Raw genomic sequence first — 24,515 nt, 5'->3', positions numbered from 1 at the left:
GTTCTTTGGTATTCCTGGGCTTGTAGACACTTCACTTCTGTCTCTGTCTCTATCTCCACATGGCTTTTTCCTTGTGTGACTCTGGGTGTCTTCTACTGTTCTATTTCTTACAATGACATTTAATTTTTTATTTTTAATGTTTTGGGGTACACAGTAGGTGTATATATTTATGGGGTACACGAGATGTTTTGATACACGCATGCAGTGCATAATCACATCATAGAGAATGGGTTATACATACCCTGAAGCATTTATCCCTTGTGTTATAAACAATCCAATTACACTTTTTTAGTTATTTTAAAATGTACAATTAAGTTATTCTTAACTATAGTCACTCCATTGTGCTGTCAAATAGTAGGTCATATTCATTCTTTCGATTTTTTTGTACGCATTAACCATTCCTATCTTTTCCCTGTCCACCTACTTTCCTTCCCAGCCCTGGTAACAATCCTACCCTCTATGTCCATGAGTTCAATTGTTTTGATAGTATAAGGACATGTTTTATAAGAATACTGTCATTGAATTTAAGGTCCACAAGAGCAAGGTAGCCTTAAGATTCCCCTCAGTTTCCCTAAACTTTAGACAGGCCTCTGACCTCCACTTTCTTAGCACAATATTCACTTTAGAAAACTTTCAATTGTAAATTTTCTGTCTGCCCTTTTGAGATATAAATATTCTCCCATCCTCTTGGTAGTTTTATAACACAGGAATTTCTTTCTCAATGACCTGGAGCCATCTCTTTGAAAGTTATCCTCAAGGAAGATAGCCACCATCTGCCCAGTCTCTGTGGGAGGTCTAGGAGCCTAACTTAGGTAAGTGACAAACAGCAAACGCATTACATTGACCTAATCACATGAATCAATATGCTTTCTAATGTGCTCCAGTACGTTTCCACTAGCTAACTCCAGCACTTGCACATCCTCCTCCATTGCAATAGTCTTGAATAAACTCCTCTTTGGCTGTTTAATTTGTCCAGTACAACTTTTCTTTGACACACTATAATTCAGGATAATCTCATCTCGAGACCCTTAATTACATCTACAAAAACTGTCTCTCCAAAGAAGGTCACATTTATAGGTACAAGGGGTTAAAACTTAGTCATATCTTTTGGGAAAAACAACTAAACCTGCTACAGATGACAAAACAGGAACAAAGACTCAGGAAAATAAAATAAATAACTCATTTCAGAAAACATATGTAGACTGAGATGGCTAGGACTGAGACTACACCGAAGTGAAGAGGAGGTGACTAATTTATTCATTTGTTCAAACATTTATTTGCAAGAGGATGTTGTTATTAGGAGTAGGAAGAATTAATAAGAAGAAAAATCTTAGATTCTTCTCTCCAGAAACTTGAAGTTCACATGGGGGAAGACATATAAACAGACATTCATGGTACACTGGGAAAATGGCTGCAAAATATGTTTCTTTGGAGTAGAAAGGTGGGGAGCTGGCATCATTTAACTTAGTCTGAGAGTAGGTAAGAGAGATCTACCTGGATGGATTATGCATGATTGTCCCAATAGGATGATTATTAGAGTCATGAAAAGATACCTACAGGACATGTTCAGTTTCTTTAACAGTTCAAGGATGAGAAATGTGCAAAGATATTTACAAGAAAAGGGGGGATAATGTATTTCTTTATGCAGAATTATGGTTTTTCAAGTCTCCAAAGCTCTCCTGAAGACATACTGGTAAAAAGTGAGCGTCTCGTTAGGCAGGAGATATTCCCCAGGAGCAGGAGACATGCATCGGTTTCAGGTCTCTCTATTCCTACATCTCACACTCTGACCTCAGATCTGGTGTGGAAGCATCAATTGAGCAGATAAAATATTAGTTTTATCTCAGGAAAACTATATTAACCATTGGAATTATCCAATGAGGAGAAGATATTTTATCAATTAAACAAACCCTAGAATTCTGTTATTAACAATTGAATGACTTCCCCACTTATCCCACTTTCTGAGGAAAATTGGGTACCATATAGACTCATTGGTTGGTATGGCTTTTCTCAGTATATTTATTCTCCTTTTTGAGATTCATCAGAGATTAATTACCTCTCACTGATTTCAAACACAACTTGCTCCAATTAATTGTGTACATTGTCTGGAAGCTTATCTTATTATTTGGCTACCAGAACCCTTTCTTTAGCTAACTTTGTCTTAGTTCTAATTGCAATCTCTTTCGATGAAGGCCTTTCTGAAGGCAACAAGAAGTCCATGATATAGACACTGTCCATGGAGCCTTGATTTCTTTTAGAAGAGAATGATAGTAGAAACCTGAATTTGGAATATATGGTGGTATATTGGATGATTCCTCAAAACTTTTGGAGTTAAGAGGAGTGATATCAGGAAAAAAAAAAAAAAAAAAAAAAAAAAAAAAAAAAACTACTTAAATCATTCTAATAGCATAAGAAAAATCATCTTATATCAAAATATCATGAGTTCATGTTATTTTTGATTAACTTCCTTTTTAACTTTCTCTAAGAACTTATTGCTCAAAGTTTTCTCTCGTTTAATTAGCTTTGTGGTATTATACTAAAGAGGGTCAATCATATTATGTATTGAAGTTGCACAAACCATCTCCAATACTTAGAGGTTTCCTTTTTTTGTTGTTCTCAGAGCCCAAATAGGTTAATATTCAGATTGTCACCTTACTACTCTTACTGAAGCAATAATTACTTGAAAGGAAAATAAATTCCTTCCTCTCTTTAAGGTAAATTTAAAATACATGCAGTTTCAAAAGAGCTACTGTTTCAGATAGAATAACATAAAATCACCAAACAATAGCAATAGAAGTTACAATACATACAAATAAATGCCTTTGAGGGTTTCTAAAAACATGTTTTTGTTTTCCTCTAAAATTTCACTTAGTTCTTTTTCCATGGTCACTAGTGTCATAATCATCGATCATGGGAATTTTTATGTTAAATTCTAATTTATTATAAACATTTGAATAAATATAATCTCAGTATTGTATTAAACAAAATTTTCAATAACCTTTAGGATTTCTGTTTGTCACTAAAGTGAGTAGCTTGCAGCAGATCAACGACCTGACAGATAACAATTGCTATGAGAGCCAAAGATTATTTTTAAAAATCTGTGTAAAAGCATTCACTATACATTAAGCAACAGGATTTGAAAGGCCAAAATATCAGAGAAGAGAGACCTGGAGAAGTAAGCAAGGAGCTGCAAAATATACTTCTCCTTAGAGCATTTCTCCTTTTATTTTATGGAGTGAAAAGTGAAAAATCCAGGCAGAGAAATTTTAGTCAGAACTTGAGAAGCCAGGAGAGTACTTGGCAATCTTACAGGGCTGAAAAAGCAAAAAAGAGTTTAGAGCTGCCGAGGTAGCCAGGACTTGAAGGATCAAGTTCAAGAGAAGTGAGCACCACACACACCACTAAGTTTCCCCCCAGGAATTTTCTAAATTATTAAACTGAGAAGGCTAAGAAGCCAAGCAAAGAAGTCACCAACAAGTAGAGTGGAATTTTTCAGAAACTTTACAGTTTCTGAAAATTTGGGGCTCAAATCTACAAAACTAGAGAGGCCTTGATGAACACCTCAGGCTCTCCTTTGGGACTCCTGAAAATTTACACTCTGGGGTTATGTTTGAATCACATGTAGATTTAACTTAAAAGTTAGATAATCCTGGAGTCAGTTCAGCTCCTGGTTAGATGAAAATGCTCTGCCATCAATCAAGATGCATAGCAGAAGAAGGTGAACTCTCTCTCTCTGCTGTGCATAGTATGAAACGGAAGTTTTTGTCATTTTTAATACAAAAGATCCAGAATTCAATAAAAAATGATAAGGCATACTGGGCAAATCTCATACACAGAAGGCTTATATTGGAGTTATAAATATGGATTAAAAATAACTATGATAAATATATTTAAATAAATAAATAGCCAGGTGAAGAATTTTGCCAGAAAACTGGAATCTATCTTAAAATTCACATATTACTTATAGAATTGACCAAAAAAAAACAGTAAGTGAAATTAAGAAGTTCGTAAGTGTATAGAACAGCAGATTAGACATAGCAGAAAAGAAGATTGGTGAAATGGAAGATAGGGAAACAGAAATATCTAGGCTGAAGCAAGGGAAAAACAGGCAGAATATATAGAAAAGAACAGAAGAGACATATATGAGAAAGTTCCTAGCAGCATCGTTTGTATACTATAAAATGAGAAATAAATCAAATATTTACCAATAGTTCAAGGGATGAATTTTGGTAGCTTTATAAAATGGAAATACTTTAAGTATCTAAAAACTTTAAATACTTTAGCTACAATAAGTGAAGTCTAGATGCAACCACATAGAATAGTTTGAGCACAAATTTTTATTTTTATTTTTTGAGACGGAGTCTTGCTCTGTCACCCTGGTTGGAGTGCAGTGGCACGATCTCAGCTCACTGCAAGCTCCGCCTCCCGGGTTCATGCCATTCTCCTGCCTCAGCCTCCCGAGTAGCTGGGACTACAGGCACCTGCCACTGCACCTGGCTAATTTTTTGTATTTTTAGTAGAGACAGGGTTTCACCGTGGTCTCAATCTCCTGACCTCGTGATCCACCCGCCTCGGCCTCCCAAAGTGCTGGGATTACAGGGGTGAGCCACTGTGCTCGTCCAAAATTTTTTTTTTTTTTTTTTTTTTTACAGAAGTAGAGAGGTTGATGTGCAGATACAAGCAATCCATCCGGAGAACTCCTGTGAGATACTATATAAGGTCACCATTCCCATGGCAAATAGTCATGAGATTATCCAAGGTCAATAAGAAAGAATAATTTTTAAAGGTAGATAGCAAAAAGGGTCATATTGCCTGTAAAGAGAAACCCATCAGACTAACAGAACACTTATTAGCAGAAGCCTTACAAGCCAGAAGATACTTTTAGCATTCTGAAAGAAAATAAATGCCAGCGAAGAATTTTAAATCCTGCCAAACTGAGCTTCATAAATGAAGGAGAATGAAGTTTTTCCCAAACATGCAATTTCTAAGGAAATTCATCACATCCTAACTGGCCCTCCAAAAAGTGCTTAAGAGAGCTCTAAACATGGGAATGAAAGAATAATAATTGCTCCCACAAAAGCTTATGCAAGCACATAGCCCACGGTCCCTACAAAGCAAGTACACAATCAAGACTACCACACAACAAGCTAACAACACTATGAAATGAACAAAACCTAACATTTCAAAATAAATTTTGAAGACAAATAGCCTAAATGCTCCACTTAAAAGACAAAGTTGCAAATTGGATTAAAAACAAAACAGATACATTCTTCTGCTGTCTTTAAGAGACAGACCCATCTCACATACAATGATATGCATGGGTTCAAAGTAAAGGGATGAATAAAGATCCACCACACTACTGGAAAATAAAAAGGAGAAAGAGCTACTATTCTTAAATCAGATCAAATTAACTTTAAACCAACAACAGTCAAAAATGACAAAAAAGCATGACATAATGATAAAGGGTTCAATTCAACAAGAAGACTTAACTATCCTAAATATATATACACCCAATATTGCAGCACCCAGCTTTATAAAACACTTACTTCTAGCCCTAAGAAAATACTTTCATAGCCACAGAATAATAGTGGGATACTTAAACACCTCACTGATAGAATTACATAGTTCATCAAGGCAGGAAACTAAGAAATTATAAATTTAAATTTGACACTTGACCAATTGGACCTAATAGACAACTACAGATTACTCCACCCAACAACCACAGAATATACATGCTTCTCATCTGCATATGGAACATACTCTAAGATTGACCACATGCTCAATCATAAAGCAAGTCTCAATAGATTTTAATCAAAATTATATCAAGCATCCTTCTTGGACCACAGTGGAATAAAAAGTCAATACCAAGAAGAACTCTCAAAGCCATAGAAATACATTGAAACTAAACAACTTGCTCCTGAAGAACATCTGGGTAAACAACAAAATCAAAGTAGAAATAAAAAGTTCTTTGAATCGAATGAGAATAGAGACACAACATACTAAAACCTCAGGGATGCATCAAAAGCAGGAAAGTTTATATTGCTAAATGCCTACATCAAGACGATAGAAAAATCTCTAACTACCTAACCTCATACCTATAAGAACTAGAAACATAGGAACAAACTAAACCCAATTCTGTTTAGGATTTATGTTTTTCTGTTTAGGATTTATGTTTTTCTGTTTAGGGTTTATGTCTTAAGTTTTGAAGGATGTTCCTTTGATGCCTAGTTTATTGAGAGATTTTTTCATGAAGAGATGTTGGATTTTATCAGATGCATTTACTGAATTTATTGTTCAATGGTTATGATCAAATCGTTTTTAAATTTAATTCTCTTTATGTGATGAATCATATTTATTGACTTGCATATGTTGAACCATCTTGAATCCCAGGAATAAAGCCCACTTGATCATGGCGAATTAACATTTTGATGTGCTGCTAGATTCAGTTTGCTAGTATTTTGCTGAGGATTTTTCTATCTGTGTTCATCAGGATATTAGCCTGTAGTTTTCATTTTCTGTGATGTCTTTGCCAGATTTTGGTATCAGGATTATACTAGTATTGTAGAATTAGTTACGGAGGTGTTCTTCCTCCTTGATTTTTTGGAATAGTTTAAAAAGAAACTAAAGTCAGGGCAGAAGAAAAGAAAATACAAGAAAGCACAATAAAAGAAATAACTAAAATCAGAGCAGAACTAAATGAGATTGAGACCCCTCCCCCAAACATGCAAATAATAAATGAAACAAAAACTTGGTTCTTTGAAAGGATAAACAAGATTGATAGACTGCTAACTAGATTAAAAAAGAAAAGAGAGAAGATCCAAATAAGCAAAATCAGAAATGACAAAAGGTGACTTTGCAACTGATCCCACAGAAACAGAAAAATGCTTAGAAACTACTATGAACATCTTTATGCACACAAACTAGATCTAGAGGAAATGAATAAATTCCTAGAAAAACACAATCTCTCAAGATAGAACCAGGAAGAAACACAAATCCTAAACAGACCATTAAAAAGTTGAATCAGTAATAATAATAAACCAACCAACCAAACAGCCCTGGACCAGATGGATTTACAGCCAAATTCTACCAGACATACAAAGAAACTGGTACAAGTGCCACTGAAGCTATTTCAAAAAATCAAGGAGGAAGGATACCTCCCTAACTCATTCTACAATACTACTATCTTCCTGATACCAAAATCTGGCAAAGAGAAAAAGAAAACTACAGACTAATATCTCTGATGAACATAGATAAAAAAAATCCTCAGCAAAATACTAACAAACCAAATGCAGCAGCACATCAAAATGTTAATTCACCATGATCAAGTGGTCTTTATTCCTGGGATTCAAGATGGTTCAACATATGCAAGTCAATAAATGATTCATCACATAAAGAGAATTAAATTTAAAATCAATTTGATCATAACCATTGATCAATAAATTCAGCAAATGCATTTGATAAAATCCAACATCTTTTCATGAAAAATCTCTCAACATACTAGGCATCAAAGGAACATCCCTCAAAACCCCCAGCCAACAACATACTGAATGGGCAAAATTGAAAGCATTATCACTAAGAAGTGGAACAAGACAAGAATGTCCACTCTCACCACTCCGATTCAACTGGAAGTCTTAGCCAGAGCAATCAGGCAAGAGAAAGAAATAAACATCATTTAAGTAAGAAAAGAGAAAGTCAAATTATTTCTCTTCACTTATTGATATCACTCTTCATGTAGAAGACTTTTATGATTCCACTGGAAGGCTCCTAGACCTAATAAACAACTTTAGGAAAGTCGCAGGTTATAAAATAAATGTACAAAAATCAGCAGTGTTTACTTTATGTTTTTTAATGTTTAAATGTTACTTTTCCAACGTTTAAACTTTTATTTTTTGTGGGTATATACTAGGTATATATACGTATGTGGTACATGAGATATTTTGTTACAGGCATGCAATATGTAATAATCACATCATGGAAAATGGGTTATACATCTTCTCAAGCATTTAGCCTTAGATTGTGTTATCAACAATTCAAGTATGTAGAATTAAATAATTATTGAGTATATATCCCCTATTATGCTATCTAGTACTAGGTATTATTCATTCTTTCTCATTTTTGTACCCATTAATCATCTCCACTCCCCTCCCGCTGACTTCCCCTCTACCCTTCACTACCTCCGGTAAACTTCCTTCTATTCTTTATCTCCATGAGTTCAATTGTTTTGATTTTTAGATCCCACAAATGGTGAGAACATGTGATGTTTGTCTTTCTGTGCCTGGATTATTTCACCTAACATAATGAACTCCAGTTTCATCCATGCTGTTGCAAATGACAGGATCTCATTCTTTCTTATGACTGAATAGTACTCTATTGTGTATAAGAACAATATTTTCTTTATCCACTCATCTGTTGATGGACACTTGGGTTGCTTCTAAACCTTGGCTATTGTGAACAATGCTGCCACAAATATGGCAGTGTAGATAACTCTTCTATATATGGATTTCCTATTTCTTGAGTATATATCCAGAAGTGAGATTACTGGATCGTATGGTAGCTTTTAGTTTTCAGAGGAGGCTTCATGGTGCTCTCTATAGTAGTTGTATTAATTTACATTCCCACCAATACTTATGAGGGATCCCTTCTCTCCACATCCTCTCCAGCACTTGTTATTGCCTAATTTTTGGACAAAAGCCATTTTAATTGGAGTGAAGGGATACCTCATTGTAGTTTTGGTTTGTATTTCTCTGATGATTAATAGTGTTGTTGATCACCTTTTCATATGTCCATTTGCTATTTGTATGTCTTCTTTTGAGAAATGTCTATTGAAATATTTTTTTTTCCATTTTAAATCAGATTATTAGAATTTTTCTATGGAGTTTTTTGATGTCCTTGTGTATTGTGGTTATTAATGCTGTGCCACATAGTAGTTTGCAAATATTTTTTCTTATTCTGTGAGTTGTCCCTTCACTTTTTTGACTGCTTCATTTGCTGTGCAGAAGTTTTTAAACTTTATATGATCCCATTTGTCCACATTTGCTTTGGTTGCCTGTGCTTGTGAAGTATTACTCAATAAATTTTTCCCTAGACCAATGTACTGGAGAGTTTCCTCAATGTTTTCTGTTAGTAATTTCATAGTTTGAGGTATTAGACTTAAGTCTTTAACCCATTTTGATTTGATTTTTGTATAAGGCAAGAGATAGGGGTCAAGTTTCATTCTTCTGTATATGGATATCCAGTTTCCCCAGAACCATTTATTGAAGAGAGTGTCTTTTCCCGCAGTGTATTCCTGGCATCTTTATTGAAAATGAGTTTACTGTAGCTATGTGGATTTGTTTCTGGGCTCTCTGTTCTACTGGTCTATCTGTTTGTTTTTATGACACTACCGTGCTTTTTTGGTTACTATACCTCTGTAGTATAATTTGAAGTCAGGTAATGTTATTCCTCGAGTTTTGTTCCTTTTGCTCAGGATGGCTTTGGCTATTCTGGGACTTTGTGATTCTACATAAACTTTAGAATTGTTTTTCATATTCCTGTGAAGAATGTCATTGGCATACTCTTAGGGATTGCATTGATCTGTAGACTGCTTTGGGTAGTATGGATGTTGTAACAATATTAATCCTTCCAATCCATGAACATGAAATATCTTTTCATTTTTTGTGTCTTTTTCAATTTTTTCATTAGTGTTTTATAGTGTTCATTGCCGAGATCTTTTACTTCTTTGGTTAATTCCTATGTATTTAATTTTATTTGTAGCTATTATTAATGGGATTGCTTTATTGATATCTTTTTCAGATGGTTCATTGCTGGCATATAGAAATGCAGTATACCCATTAACAAGCCTCCACACATAATCTAAATCTGGATCTAAAACAAAATTACAGGAAAAAACATACAGTGTAATTTTATTTATAAATATTCAAAACAACATAAAACAATACAATTTTAAAGATGCATATATTTATGAAAGGCTATAAAGAAAAGCAACAAAATGAATTAAACATTTCAAGATAGTTGTTCCTTCTGTAAGGAAGGGAGAGCGAAGTGATTAGGGAAGGATATGAAAAGAGTTTCCAGTTTTAGTAATATTTATTTCTTAATCTGGGTGGTGAAAACTCTGGTGCTAGTTTTATTATATTATTATCATTACTACTAGTACATGCATATTATATACTTCATATATATTACACATTTAACAATTAAAAAGAAAAAATATAGGTAAGAAGCATATTTCAGTATGAATTAAATATGCTATGAAGCACCAGTTAGACTTCCATAGTAACTGCATAATTACCAAAAACAAGAGCTACAAAGGCACTTTTGTATAGGTAATTTGATGAATATGGAGAATAAGATCTTCAAGTGTAACATACAGTTATGACAAAATCCTGTCAGGCTGGCCATATATTGGGTTTGTTTCTTATATGTAAATAGGCCAATATTCATTGCCTAAGAAATATCTCAGGTGCTGCTACTCAAACTATCCCAAAGAATTTAATAAACTATTTACAAGAGGCTGGTAGTGCTGAAGGTTTTCAGTGGATAAGGTAGCATCTCTGTTGAGTCAGGCAGCACTATCTGAAGCTACTGTGTGGTCCCACCCCCAGGCTTTCTAACATTTCTTGTATTAAAGTTTCCGACCTCACAGGCTGGGGACACCAAGGAACTTGATCTCACTTCAGTGTGCTTCAAGGCAGGGGTCTGTTGTTTTTCCCTTTTGGGCATTCAGTATTTTGAGTAAATTTTATTCAACTCCAAACCTGCTTTCTCATCTTCCCCTTTCTTAGGCTTTTTTTCTCCTATACCAACTGGGTTTGACACTACATCATATTCCTCTGATTGCCTTCATTCAACTTGGCCAGGTTTGGGCTGTGTCTGCTCAGAAATATAGAAGGGCAAAACCTACCTGTGGCTTTAAGGCCTAACTAGGCTCTGCCTCTCCAGGTCCCAGTGAAGGGCCACTTAAGTTACCTCTCCATTCTCATGATCCGAGTGCAGAGGTAACAAATTGAGATGCTTTTTTTCACTAAGAAAATAGATTTGCCCTCCACTTAATATTGTTCATCTAATGTAACACTACTTTTTATAAGGTTCTTTCATTTTCTATGTTATTTATCTATATTTTACTAGGGTGGTAGGGGAGAAGAAAAACAACCCCTTTCCTATCATGCATTTGCTTTCCCCAAGCAGAATTTGCAGAAACCAAGACCAGAAGTCAGAATTCAAACTGACCAGAACTATTCCAAGGCTTTCAGTGTCCCTGGGTATGTTGTCAGTTCCTCCCCTACAACTCAGTTCAAAAAGGACAGTTTATCATTAACAAAATTAGATCTGAAGTAAGAATTAGATACTACTAATTATTCAGTAGTATTTCTCCCAAATCCATTTCATTTCAGTATTCTTAGAAACCATGGATCATCCTGGAAACTAAAAGTTTTCAAATCCTTAGAGACTCATTTAACTATAACTTTCACACTCAGAACTCCACCTGGTCAGATCTAATCTTTTATGCATCTTAAAGCAGGAGGTTAAAAAAAGATGATTTTCTGGGCACGTAAAATATTTTTATCTCAATTGAATAATTTTGTTTTTCCATTTTGGAGGACTGATTGGTGCAAGTAGTGAGTCATACCTGACTATAGATCGAACATTAGATTTATTGTCTTTGACCCTCATTAGCTTGCCCAAATCACAAAGCCTCAAGATTACAGCTGCCTATAAAGCACAAGATTTAAAGCACAAATATTTACAAGAAAGTTATACAAAGTTAAAAAAAAAAATTGAACACTAAATAAGTTTCCTTGGCTACTTTTTAAAGGAAGGTTAGCAAAGAAAGAACTTGTTCTCAACTTGACTATGATTTTGCCATTACCTACTCCCACATTAAAAATATATTGTAACTATTTAATTTATCTTGTATAGTTCCTTCTATTTTAAAACATTCTAGAGATGCAGTCTGCTCATTGAGAGTTAAAATATTGTTCTGCTGTCACCCCTCCAACAACTACAATCTGGGCAATTATCCCATTTCTGCTTGGCATGTAGAACTGCCAGTCAAGGGCAGGCTCCAGGGTCCTTGGGCTTCTGCCATTCCTAGTGATCCCATCCCAAGGGGCTCTGTCTCAGACACCAGCTTCTACAGTTTCAGTCTCGCTTTTCCTTGCCAGACTGTCTATTGATCTGGTGGTTTCCATATACAGTTCCCGTTGGAAAGTTTCAAGTGTCGCTTTCACATTGTGTAGAGACTAGCGAAGCAACTAAGAAACTCAAAAAGTCAAGACTTTTTGCGTTTTAATTCTTTTTCAGTTCACTGAGTCAAAATACCCAGTGGCTATGTTCCACTGAAGCAATTCTTCCTGCATTCGCAGACACAAAATTTCATAGTCCTGGGCCAAGAATGATCTGCTGCCACCCTAGCATACAGAAGCATCATCTACTGCAGTCTATCTAAAATTCTCTATATTAACCTTTAAATTAGGATCAAGGTCTTTTCATCGATGCCATAGCAGATATTAATCTGTGTGGTTATCATAACAGGACTGTGATGTGACTGATGTAAAAGACATGCCAAATGACACAGTAAAATTTTGTTATGCAAATAGTTTCACAAAGCAGAAGAAAACATAATGTGCCCCCAGGCAGAGGATTGGCTCCAGAATACCTCAGACATAAATCTGGAAAGATGAGTAGGAGTTAGTGTAAAGCTAGTGGGAATAATGGTGCATATGACTTAAGTGAGTAGATGTATCAAAGCATCCTTTAAGAGATAAGGTTGGTGGAGAACAAGTGGTAACTTCTATTTTTAATATGTTGTTTAAGTGTCTTCTTACACCAATTGAAACTGGTTGCTCCCTAGGCCTGCTGTGTTGCCGTTCTGCTGGAAATACTCCATCCTCACCTCTGTTCTCTGTTAGGATCACTGCTTTCTCTACCCCACTATGTTCTTTTTACTTGATTTATTCCCTTCATCGCGGGGCATATATTCTTAAGAAGCTTCCTAAAACATAGTGAATAGACAGTACATAATCTGAAACCTTTTGATATTTGAAATGATATTTCAAATACGGAAAGATACTTGAAAACGTCTTTATTCTATCGTCATATTTGATAAATTGGGGGCAGACATATTCAAGTATCATCTGTTATCTGAACTCTTACTACTCAATTTGAAGAACAGAATAGATTCTGAAAAAAATGTTTATGAAACATTTTCTATTTTCCAAATGCTATGAACCAAATATATTTGAAGAACAAGGGATATTTATAATTATATGGTGGATGTTACTCTTCCTCAGTGTATTGAGGCAACCTATGCACTGTCTTCTTGCCTCCAGTGCTGCTTTTGAGTATAATGCCATCCTGACTTTCAGGTGTTTATAGTTTCATCCACTTATTTATTGCTAATTTTCTCAACAGACAAATGCTGAAATGTCAACAAAGCATATGTTTGCTTCTTGCTCACATGTCTGATGCAGTTCAATAGAAGCTTGCCTCCATCTAATTGATGACCTAGGAATCTAGGCTCTTTCTATTTTGTAATACTGCCATCTCAACATGTGGCTTTTAAGGTCATTTTGACTGAGGAAGGAAGATGTGGAAAAGATTCACTGGCTCCTACCTGCTTTGACACAGGTATGTCACTTCTGTTCATAGTACTTGCTAAAAAATGCAAGCTTCTGGATCCAGGTTTCTGGTTCTTGACCATATTGATACTTGGGCTTAGATATTGCTTTGCTGTGGGGACTGTCCTGTACCTTGTGAGATATTTAGCAACAGCTCTCGCCTCTGCCCATTAGATGTCAGTAACATCCCCTACTACGATAACTGAAGCTTTCTATTGACAAGGTCCCTTGAGAGACAAAATTACCCATGGTTGAGAACCACTCCTCCAACATAATTGCAAGGAAGTCTTCCAGGAAAGTGAAGAAACACATGAAATGTTTTATGATTGCTAATGTTCTCTGTCTCAAGAAGTTTCAAGTTTCCTTTTTCCTAGTTTTTCCATGTTCACAATGAAGTGTGTGGAGACAGATTTCCATGATGGCACCAGTAATCCCTGCGTCCTAGAACTCATGCCCTTGTGTAGGTCCTTTCCCCTGAGTATGGGCTGGCCTAAGGACTTGCTTCTAACCTGTTTGTTAGAAGACTATAGACTATGACAAAGATGATAGTATAGTGTTTCTATAATTGTGACTTGTCTTATTAGCTAACTGGTTTTCCTTCTTGGCTTTTATGCTGTGATCAATTGAGTTGCCATAATGGAGAAGCCTATAAGCAATGGAATGAGGATGGACTTTGGCTAACAGCTAGAGAGGTGCTGAGATTCTCAGTCTAACAGTTTACAAATAACTAAATTTATAACTAAATAAATAACTATCCCAGTTTTACTGGGATGGTCCTCATTTTTCCTCCATGTTTGAAAGATATTTTCACTAGATATACTGTATTAGAGTAAAAGGTTATCAGTAGCTTTTTTTTTCCTTTAGCACTTTAAATATGTCATGCCACTCTCTCCTGGCCTTAAAGTTTCCACTGAAAAGTCTGTTGCCAGATGTATTGGAGCTCCATTGTACGTTGTTTCTTCTCTCTTGCTGCTTTTAGGATACTTTCATTATCCTTGACCTTCAGGAGTTTGGTTATTAAATGCCTTGAGGGAGTCTCTTTGGGTTAAATTTCTTGGTGTTATATTGCCTTCTTTTAATTGAATGCTGATATCTTCTCTAGGTTTGGGAAGTTCTGTGATAGAACTCTTTGAATATACTTCCTACCCCTATCTCTTTCTCTACTTTCTGTTTAAGGCCAATAACTCTTAGATTTCCCCTTTTGAGGTTATTTCCTACATCTTGTAGGTGTGCTTCATTTTCTTTTATTCTTTTATTCTTTTGTATCCTCTCATCACTGATTTTCAAATAGTCTGTTTTCAAGCTCACTAATTCTTCCTTCTGCTTGATCAATTCTGTTATTAAGAGACTCTGATGCATTCTTCAGTATGTGAATTGAATTGATCAAGTCCAGCATTTCTGCTTGATTAAAAAAAAATTTCAATCTGTTTGTTAAATGTATCTGATAGAATTCTGAATTCCTTCTCTCTGTTATCTTGAATTTCTTTGAGTTCTTCAGCACAGTTATTTTTAATTCTTTGTCTGAAAGGTCACATATCTCTGTTTCTTCAGAATTTGTCCTTAGTAACTTACTTAAGTTTGCTTGGTAAAGTCACAGTTTCCTGAATGATCTCAATGCTTGTAGATGTTCACTGGTGTCTGGGAATTGGAAAGTTGGGTATTTAATGTATTCTTCACAGTCTGGGCTTTCTTGTGGTCATCCTTCCGGAGAAGGCTTTCCAGCTATTCAAAGAGATTTGAATCCCAAGCCCAATAGCACTGTGATTTTTCTAGATCTGTAAAAGCACCTCCTTGATTGTCTTGGATAAGATCCAGATGACCTCTGGATTACCGCGCATGATTATCTTCTCCTTACTTTCTTCCAAACAAATGGAGGCTCTCTCTCTGTGCTAAGGCACCTGGAACCAGGGGTGTGGTAATATAAGCACCCTTGTGTTCACCACCACTGGGACTATGCTGGGTCAACCTGATGCCAGCACAGCACTGGGTCCCACCCAAGGTATACTGTAACCGCTGCCTGACTACCACCTATGTTCATTCAAGGCCCTAGGGCTCTATGATCAGCAAGTGGTAATGCCAGCAAGGTTTGTGTCCTTCCCTTCAGGACATTGTGCTCCCCCAGCTCCTGGGAGGGTCTAGAGATGCTCTCTGGAAGCCAGGGATTGGAGCAAAAAACCTTAGAGGTTTACCAATGTTCTATTCCACTGTAGCCAAGCTAACACTCAAACTACAATGCAAAACCCTTCATGTTCTTTCCTTCTTTCCACAGGCTGAGGAGCCTCTCCTTTTGGCAACTACTACCACTGGCCCACGGGAAATTGTGCCAGGCCACCACTGATGTTGATGTAAAGACCAAGGCTCTTCAGTCAGCTTGTGGTGAATTCTTCCAGGTCTCGGACTCACCTCTCAGTGCAGTGGGCTCCCCTCTGGCCCAGGACAAGTCCATAAATGCTGTCCAATAGCCTAGGTCTGGACTTGGGGACACCAAGAGCCTGCTTGTTACTCTACTCCACTGTTGCCAAACTGGTACCCAAGGTGCAAGACAAAGTCCTCATCACCTTTCCCTCTGCTTTTCTCAAATAGAAGGAGTCTTTCAGCATAGCCACCATAGCTGGGAATACTCTGGGTCACATCTGAAGTCAACTTATCTGAGAGCCAACAGCCTATGGCATACTACCTGGATATCACTACTGGTTACTCAGGCCCCAACGGCTCTTTAATAAGCAGGTGATTAATCCTGCTAGGACTGGGTCCTTCCCTTTAAGACAGTAGAGTCACTTTTGGCCAAGGATGTGTGTAGAAATGTCATCATGGGCTAGGGCCTCGAATGGGAGTCTCATGACTCTGCCCAGTACCCTGTGCTACTGTGGCTGAGCTGGTATGCAAGATGCAAGACAAATTCCTCTTTACGTATTGCTCTCTTCTCCTTAAATAGAAGGAAGGAATTGTTTTTGTTACTGAGAGACATGCTGCCTGGGGTTGGGGAAGGGGTGATGCAAGCACTTTGTTGCCCTGGCTGGTATCTCCCTAGGTCATGTGCCGCCCTAGTTCACTGGCTCTGAGCCTAGCCCAGAACTAGGAGATACCTAGGAACTGCAGTCCTTGTGTCCTAGGCTGTCTTTCAAGTTTACCTAGAACTCTAGAGCACTTCAGCCCCTGATGGCAAGGTTTCTTACTTCTGAGATGGGTGATTTCCCTCTAGCTAGGGCTGATCCAAATTCTCCTTCCATGTGTGGGTGCTGGCTGAGCATGACTTTGCTCTCCGCTGTGACAGGGCTGCACTGAGTTCAACCTGAAGTCCCCCAGTCACTGAGTTCTCCCTCCCACAAGTGTACAGACTCTGTACCATGTAGCCACAGCTAGGGGGTTGGGGAGGGATGGTGTCAGCAATTCAAGACTGTCTCTCCTACCTTCTTCAATGCCTCTTTCAGTGATATGAATTTAAAACCAAGTACTACGATTGTTCACCTGGTTTTTGGTTCTTGTGATGATGCTTTTCTGTGACAGTTATTTAAATTTGGTGTTCCTGTGGGGGACAGTGAACAGTGTAGGCTTCTATTCTGCCATCTTGCTCCACCCCTTAAATGTTGTTTTTAGTTGCCACGTTATGTGGTCATTTGTTACATAGCACTGGATAACTAATATGAAGTGCCTTATAGTTGATCTTTTAAAATTTATTTTTGAGCACAATTTGGATCATTTAAATGTGTAAATTTGTATTTATTTCTTCAAATTAGAAAATAAATTAATTGATAAGTAAGCCTCTTTTGCTTCTTTATTTTTTTTCTGAAATTCCCTTAATTCTAATGTAGATGTCTGGGCTATACCTCTCATTTTGTTATCTTCTTGTTCCCATTTTCCTCCACTTTGTCTTTATTTTACTTCCTGGGAAATTTCTTCAATTTTATCTTCTAAACCTTCTGTTAAATCTTCAACTTCCACTATTGTGTTTTTAATGTCTAGGAACTCTTTCTTTCTTATTCATATGCTATTCTTTTCTATAACCTTCATTTTTCATGGATGAAAACTTTTTCATTTATTTCTTAGAGAATAATAATTTTAGAGTTTTTTGGACATTTTTTTCTGTCCTTCTGCACTGTTTCAAATTTTTCTGATTGCCTTCTACATTTTATTTATTTGGATCCCTGTCTATTATGTTGGAGTCTTTTGTTTTTCAAATATTTGATGAGTCTTATCTCTTCATTAATATTTTAACAGCTTTGTTAAGGTCTAATTAACATAATAAATTAAATATGTTTAAAATATATAACTTAATATTTATGACATTTATATGCCTATGACACCATCATTATATTCAAGGAAATGAACATAACCATCACATTCCCCATAACCCCACCAAATTTTCCTCACGCTCCTTTTACCAGTTATTTATGCTTAAGAACAAAATACTACAAAGTCAATTGGAATCTATGGGTTTCTGGGGCAAGCTGAATAATGGCCTTCATCATGGAGTGGCTGGGTAGTGATTATATTAGTTATATATTGCTACATAAAAAATTACCCCATAATTAACAGCTTAAAACAACAAACGTTTACCATTTCAGTTTTTTGGGCATGGTCTCTGGCACAGGGTCTCTCAAAAGGTTGAAATCAGGGTGTTGTCAGAGGCTTCGGACATATCAAAGTTCAACTGTGGGAACAGTTACTTACATGATTATTGACATGCCTCATGTTTTTGCTGGCTGGTGATCAAATACATCACTTTTTTGCTATTTGAGCTTCTCATCAGAGCAGTTCAACATGACAATTGGTTTCTTTCAGAGTGAGTGAATGAGAAAGTCAAAGAAGGTCCCTAAGAGAGAAGCTACAGTCTTTTTGCAACCTGGCTTTGGAAGTGGTATCTCATCACTTCCGCCATATTCTATTCATTAGAAATGAATCACTAAGTTCAGGCCACATTCAAAGAAAGAGATTACACAGGGGCAGAGATATCAGAGGCTAGGATCATTGGAGGCCATCTTAGAGGCTGCCTACCATAGGGGTGAAGCCATTTCCTTGGAAGAACTCTCTAATGTCAGCATCTATAGGCCTTTTTTCTTGTCTGGAACAAAGACATCAGACAATCTCCTGCCCGGAATGTGTCACTGGCCTCTGACCTTTAAGGAGAGGAGGGCAGGAGTGAATGTGGAAGTGACAGAGACACAGAGTAGGGGCTCTGAATCTGACTGTTCCATATGAAGTCTTTACCTTCATTCAGTACAACATCCTTGCTGTCTTTGAAGGCTTTTAAGCAGTAAAATGAAATGATCAGAATTCTGCTTCAAAATTATTGTTCTGACAGCTGTGTAGATTGAACAAGAAATACTTAGAGATATGGGACCATTTCTGGATCTACTGGAATAGAATGGTGGTAGCGATTATGAAAGATTGGAAGAGTCGCCTTACCAGAGAAGCAATTGCTTGCCATAGCAACTATACAGATTTGGGGTTGGGGAAACAGAGTTATATAAGAGACCATGTTCTTTTTCCTCTGTTTTCAGCCTCTCAGTGACTCCACTGTTGCTAGTTAGAAGATATAATAGTATAAGACTTTAGGTTTCAGTCTAAACCACTAAGAATTCCTAAATGTTAATATACCACCACTGTTTTATTCCAGAAGTTCTTAACTATGAAGTTTTGACAGGTTGACATATTTCCATAATTGTGAGGTACATTAGAAATTATTTATTGCTAATAATAGATAGGACCAAAGTCTGGAAAATATTCATTCTTTTGAAATCCGCTATGTTGGGTTTGTGGTATACCCGTAATAGCACTCTCATTCTCATTCATTTTAATATGGTTGAGGATCCTGAAAAAATTCTGGGTATAACTCAGAATCTCTGTTTTCTATGTGGTGATCTTTAGTAACCTGTGAGTCAGTGGAGCAAGAGTTAAAAATGGAATTAAGGACCTTCGTACTCTTTAAATAAAAATAGGTGAAAATGCTCATATGAAAGCAGGCAGGCCTCCCTCTGTAACTGTGCTCCCAAGGTGACGTAGGCACCAGCAACATAGGTACTACTTTTGCCATATATATATATATAAAATAATATATATATACACAACACGCATATATGTATATATTTATAACTGGCTTTTGCAGGTCATGCAAAATAATTTTAAAAGGAAATAGGAGAAAGTTGATTGGTAGACATTATATTGCCTCTTAGAACAAATGAATTTCTACTGAGGGGAAGAGGGGATAGAAACCCATCTCCTTACATTTCAGCACAGCCACATTGCATAAAAGTCTATCAGAGACTAGGAATCAGGTTAGGCACTGTGCCACCTAGCTGCAGATCTAAGTAGGGGCCTAAACTAGTGCACAAATGTAGAGAGAGGGACACCAGCACAATTTGTAAATCTTATCTGTTGACAAATGCCAGTCCTATATAGAGATCTTTTAAATACATGGTAAGTAGAAGAAAACCTATAAATAACCTCTAAATTATTGCAAGGAAAGGAGAATGATATATCATTCCATATATCCAGAATAAAATAAACTTTTAAAAATTATTTGCTGCAGAAACTGGAAAGAAGGTACAGAAAATTACTTGGTATACACAAAAGAATGTATGTTATAATATTTATAAAATAGGGGCTGAAAGTCTCAAGAAGAGAAAAGTCAGGGGAAAAAAGATTTGAAATGAAGAAGGATGGCAGAAGCGAAAGTATTATTGTAAAAGCAGTTAAAGACAAACAGAAAAGACATTATAAAACATAAATCAGTGACATGGATTACCAATTCAAGATAATTTCCAAAGTTCAGAGGAAATTGTAAAGTGAAAATGAAGAGAGAAGAGATTAAAATTGAATAAAAATATCTTATTCAACCCAATAATTAGGAATTAACAAACCCTCAAAAATTGTAATTGAAGAAGTATTCAAAGATGACCACAGGAAACTTATAGAGCTGAAAAATGACTTAAATATGTATATTGAAATGACTTACTATACCAGTGCAAAAACTGAATACTAAAGAAAAAATAAACTATAAGAACAAAAGCGATATGCTACAAATATTGGGACAGAAAAATGAGCAAATATTAGTAAATATTACTTTACTTAAATAAAGAGAAGTAAAATCTGCCTTAGATCTCTCCCTTGCAGTATAAAATCACAAAAGAATTGATTTTTGCTCCCAAGAAATTTTATATTTTCGAGAACTTAGAATAAATTACCCTCCTTATACTTCGCATAAAGTACTTAAACTAAGAGATTAAGAATGGAGGTAACTCAAAGTTTAATAGTACTTTTAACCAAAAAAGAGAATAAGAAAGAGTAATAGTAGTAGCAGAAAGCCATTAGACCCTAAGCCCTTTGAGAGCAACAATCTGTTATGCAGCTCCAGAAACTAACATCTAGCCAATAGTTCTACAAAGACTAGCAGTGAACGCTCAATTACATTAAACATAAATTTGACTCTAGATGATTATTTTAAATTTGGTTACAAAATTGAATAACAACAGAATGTTGCTTAAAGAGAAAATAATAAATGCTTAACATAAATTAATAATATTAATATGGGTCTTAACATATACATTAGTTTTAAAATGTGAGAAGACGAAGTGAAAAAGAAGTAAAAATGTAATACATTCCCCCTCTCACATGGAATGAGGAAAGTATCAAAAGGAGGAAGGGATGCAAAATATATATTTTATTATTGACTTTTGAAAACTTTTGATATACAAGGGTTTTTCTGAGAAATCTGAATATGATCATTATAAGAATTGAAAACAGGATATATGACTTCCAAATCATTGGGGTACATCAAAAGAAGAAAAACATATTTTAAGTAGAGAAAATACACAGTAAAAACAAGACAATACAAAACAAAATGATAGAAAGTGTGACTAAAAGTGTTATGAAGTCCATAGAAGACAAAGGAAAAACTAAAGTAAAATTAAAGCAAATCAAAATGATATTATGTAGCTTACATGAGTCTGTTGAAACAAAATGATATTAATAAAGAAAGGAAATTAAAATGGTTGTTAGAAAACTCCAAAAATTAAACTATTAAGAGTTGCAAATCTATTTTCAGACAAAGTAGAATTTAAGGCAAAATCATCAACAGTTCGAAGAAGGTAATTTTATATTGAAAAATGGTATATTTAAATAAATGATACATTCTTCATTGACTTTTTAAAATACACCCCTAGAATGACATGAAGGAAATATGCCAAGTTTAACAATGATCTTAAGATGGATTAGAGACAATGTGTACTTTCATGGTACATGCTGTTACATATTCACACCCGTAACGATTCAGAAAGAAAAAAGGTGAATGAATGAAAGAAAACCATCTATAAAAGAAACATATACCATAATTCTGAAATAAAATAGTTGCTTTTTAGCTCTTAAAGTTTCTGTATCACCTGTCCAATCATCCCTTTAAAGAATTCCTTCTCTATTTGCTGAGACTTTTTTTTCCAGTGTATTTGTTCTTGCAATTATGTGGATTTAATTACTACCTTTCTCTAGGAGGTTTTTATTTCTTCTTTACCCTGATTCTACCTTCACAATTACTTTCTGGACATCTCTACACAAATGTCTTAATGACACCAAAAACTCAGTGTATCTAAAACTAAAGTAATTTGGTTTCATTAGTCATTAAATGAATAACTATGGAGCACCTACGAATAACTATGGAGTATACTCGGCTCTGTATCAGATTGTGGATCTACAAAGCAGATTCCTACCTTCCAAAAGCTGAGAATCTAATGGTTTCTTCTAAAATGTGTTCTTTTTCTTTGTTCCCTATTTTGATAAAAGTACTATGAACCTCTGAATTACCAAGGCTCAATATCTCTGGCATTTATTTATTTATCATGATTATTGATACAACTTGGCTCTGTGTCCCCACTCAAATCTCATGTTAAATTGTAACTCCCAATGTTGGGTAAGGGACCTGGAGGGAGGTAATTGGATCATGGGGCATATTTCCCCCTTGTGGTTCTTGTGATAGTGAGTTCTCGTGAAATCTGATGGTTAAAAATGTGTGGGCACTTCCCTCTGCTTTCTCTCTCCTGCTGCCATGTGGAAAACGTGCTTGCTTCCCCTTCACCCTTCCACCATAATTGTAAGTTTCCTGAGGCATCACAGCCATACTTCCTTTATAGTCTGTAGAACTGTGAATCAATTAATCCTCTTTTCTTAATAAAATACCCAGTCTCACGTAGTTCTTTATAGCAGTATGCGAATGGACTAATGCAATTATTTTTTAGTTTTTCCCTGTCTCTTGCTTTTCACATCCGAATAGCTGCCTGGAGCTGTTTTCAGATTTTACCTGCTTGTTTCTTTTCTTTTCTTTTCATCTCTACTACCTACTGTCCAAGTTTCATCTCTCTCACCTGTACTTTTGAAATATAACCTCCTAAATTATCTCATTATCTTCAAATCTCCATTTTTTTCATCTTATTAACTATTGCCAGTTGAGCCCCTGGATTCACTCTTCCTGTTGTAGGTTTAGCATGAATGCAGGTAAACTGTGGAAATTAATGAAAATATTTAACTGAATGACATGAATCAAAACAGGTGTCAGGTAGATTCTAATGAATCAGAACAGATGCTGGATGTAAACAGCCACATACAACTGTATCAGTGCTTTCCAGCACTCCTGGATGTACCCACCCCACAGTTAGATATGTTCTTGGAGCAGAGATCGCAATGTGTTCAACAGAATCTTTATTGTGTCTTTCCTGGACACAAAGCTGGGACACTTTTCTAGTTCTACTAGTTCTCATCAAAGGAATAAGTGTGAAACTTCTAAGTTAATTAGGCATGTATGCCTCACCCAGGGAAAATATTTGGAAGGCCAAGAGGACAGTGGAACTACTCTAGGCCTTCCAAGAGGACAGTGGAGCTACTGTCCTCTAGGCCTTCCAAGGAAAGATCCTGGGTCACTAAGAAAAGAACCTGGGTCACTAAATGCCCACATGGTAGGTAATCTCAGAAGGAACACCACATTTGGCTGTGATGGAACACAAAATAAATGCTTATTGTATCAAGCCACTGCTAGTTCAGGACTTACTTGTTTCTGGAGCTACTATCACCTTGATATATCATCTTCCCTATTTCCTCAGCACCCTGTATCCATCTGTATTACAGAAGCAGTTGGCATATAATTCATATGCTTTTTGTTTGTGCATCTATCTCTTTCTTTAAATCCCAAATTCCTTGGGAGCAAGAATATTTTATTTTATCTCCAGAACCTAGCATATATGCCTGAAATTAAATACTCCCTGAAAATATGCCTTTTAGATGTTGCTGTTTTTAATGAATCCTGTTATTCTAGGAAATATTTCAACAGCTCTAAAACTTCGATGCCATCTCTTTGCTAAAGAAAGAAAAGCTCAAAGTCTTAGGTTGGTTTGCAAGAGTCATCATTGTCCTGTGAGTCTTCCTATTTCACTTTAACTTTTACATTTAATGCCTTAATCTTCTAGTCATTGTTTTTAAAACATTTCCAAAATCTTTTGCTTTAATGATTTTGTTTATACTATTCTTTTTAATAGAAGGTTTTTTTTTTTTTTGAGATGGGGTCTTGCTCTGTCATCCAGGCTGGAGTGCAGTGGCACTATCTCGGCTCACTGCAAGCTCCATCTCCCGAGTTCATGCTATTCTCCTGCTTCAGCCTCCCGAGTAGCTGGAACAACAGTAGCCCGCCACCACACCCAGCTGATTTTTTTTTTTTTTTTGAGAAGGAGTCTCGCTCTGTCGCCCAGGCTGGAGTGCAGTGGCCGGACCTCAGCTCACTGCAAGCTCCGCCTCCCGGATTCACGCCATTCTCCTGCCTCAGCCTCCCGAGTAGCTGGGACTACAGGCGCCCGCCACCTCGCCCGGCTAGTTTTTTGTATTTTTTAGTAGAGACAGGGTTTCACCGGGTTAGCCAGG

The 24,515-nt window shown here is 36.2% G+C and overlaps 1 protein-coding gene and 1 long non-coding RNA gene across 4 annotated transcripts in view; one reads left to right on the top strand and one right to left on the bottom strand.

The window, feature by feature from the left end:
* Nucleotides 1-17,761, top strand: part of LOC140709990 (uncharacterized) — a 272,360-nt gene extending 254,599 nt beyond the window's left edge. Inside the window, exon 4 of the long non-coding RNA XR_012090892.1 lies at nucleotides 15,889-17,761. This is a non-coding gene — a long non-coding RNA (uncharacterized lncRNA). The remainder of the gene's footprint in view (nucleotides 1-15,888) is intronic.
* TMEM232 (transmembrane protein 232) overlaps nucleotides 1-24,515 on the bottom strand; it is a 321,957-nt gene that overhangs the window by 14,133 nt on the left and 283,309 nt on the right. The gene's annotated exons all lie outside the window — the stretch shown is intronic.

Source organism: Chlorocebus sabaeus, chromosome 23, assembly GCF_047675955.1.
Source record: "Chlorocebus sabaeus isolate Y175 chromosome 23, mChlSab1.0.hap1, whole genome shotgun sequence".
NCBI lineage: Eukaryota > Metazoa > Chordata > Mammalia > Primates > Cercopithecidae > Chlorocebus > Chlorocebus sabaeus.
Note: the sequence above shows the minus strand (reverse complement) of the source record. Positions and strands in the feature narration are given on the sequence as shown.